General features: G+C 38.6%; 1 pseudogene; it reads right to left on the reverse strand.

The window, feature by feature from the left end:
- Positions 1-318: 318 nt before the first annotated feature.
- On the reverse strand, positions 319-439 carry LOC127690400 (uncharacterized; annotated as a pseudogene).
- Positions 440-1,648: the final 1,209 nt, after the last annotated feature.

Raw genomic sequence — 1,648 nt, forward strand, 5'->3', positions numbered from 1 at the left:
GTATTATGCCACTGAGCAGGGGTCATCTTGAGCATGGTCTGCCCCCCGAAGCCTGCCCAGTACATGACTGGTGGTCATCTCAGATTAACTCCCTGTCCAGACTCCATGGCACTGGCCTGGTGGTCATTACAGTCTTGCTTCTGCCTGATGGGCCACATATGAAGGTCATCTATCTCCAACCCCCTCCTGCCCAGGCCACCTTCCCACATGGAGTTCTGCTAGTCTCTAGCTTTTTCTCTGTTCTCAGAGTCTGTCTGAGCCTGAGCATTGGTGCTGGGCACTAGACTCATGCTCCTCTCAGGCTCAATGTTTTCAGTAAATGTAAGATTACTAATCATTCACATGTTCATAGATCAAAACCAAGTGTAGACATAGCTTCTCTTTTCTGCCACCTACTGACACAATTGTGACATAGCAGTCACATCTGCAATGTCCCCCTTTTCTTTTTTTCATAGTGAATTTTAAGCTAGACTAGGCTAGAGACAATTTCATCACTGTCATCATCATCATCAATAGAAGGGGAAAAGATAATAATGATAATAATAATGAATTAATAATAACACTATTAAGGCTAATAATAATAATAATAATAAATAAAATGGCCCCAAGAGGACTATTGATGGAAGGAAAATTTTTTAGAAACTAGTCTTATCCTTGGTAGGTTGATCAAATTTCAAGATAGACACATGCCCATGAATATATTATTAGCCCTAAATGAACTTGGTGGGTTATTAAGATAAAATGAAAAGCATCTGAAGTTGGTAAGAAGTATAGAGATAGGAATGCAGCCAGGAGGATTTGGGGTGTTGGGTGGTAATGAATAGAGTCAAAATACATTATATGGAGTTCTCAAAGAATTAAGAAAATATTTCATTTAAAAATTTGATGAGGAAAAAATAAGCAGACCTAGTGCACACTCATTCCCTGTGTAGTCATGTCTTATGTCAATTCATGTTGAGGGTTTGTACAAGTTTGGCCAACTTTCCTCAAATGACAACTTGATTCAGAATGACTTGGAGTCTGAGTCATCACAGAAGACATGCAAGCATGAGTTGCCTCTCAGTGTGGGTACTTGGTCAGAATCACTGGATGAAAGGAAGCTGACAGGCTGAAGACACTGGAGAAATGATCTATTTACTGGTTCAGAGCCCTTCTACAACTTAGAAATTCATATATTGACTCAGAGATCAAACACAAAGCATCTATTTTTTGTTGGATATTTCTGTCAGGGTATTTGACCAGGGCATCGTGGATATAACTAATATAGAACCCAGGGATAAAAAACTAGAGGAAATATATTCTTCTTACCTTCCAAATTCACTTGAAGTGATATAATATATTCTCCATAAGCTGTAAAATATTCTGGATAGCCAAAAAAGAAAAGAAAAGAAAAGAAAAGAAAAGGAAAGGAAAAGAAAGGGAAAAGAAACGGAAAGGAAAGAAAAGGAAAAGAAAAGAAAACAAACAACCAATGGGCACTGTCCTAAACAGTCAGTTTCTGCTCTGGATTTGGTCTGTCCTGTCTAGTGGAACTATCCTCACATTTCACAACACCCCAGAACACTTGTGCAGTCGTGTACTTTTCGTTATGATTTAACATTATATACCTATCTTGTACACTAACAAGGTTCCTGTGGGCCATTTTGAA

The sequence above is a fragment of the Apodemus sylvaticus genome, chromosome 7, assembly GCF_947179515.1.
Source record: "Apodemus sylvaticus chromosome 7, mApoSyl1.1, whole genome shotgun sequence".
NCBI classification, from domain to species: Eukaryota; Metazoa; Chordata; class Mammalia; order Rodentia; family Muridae; genus Apodemus; species Apodemus sylvaticus.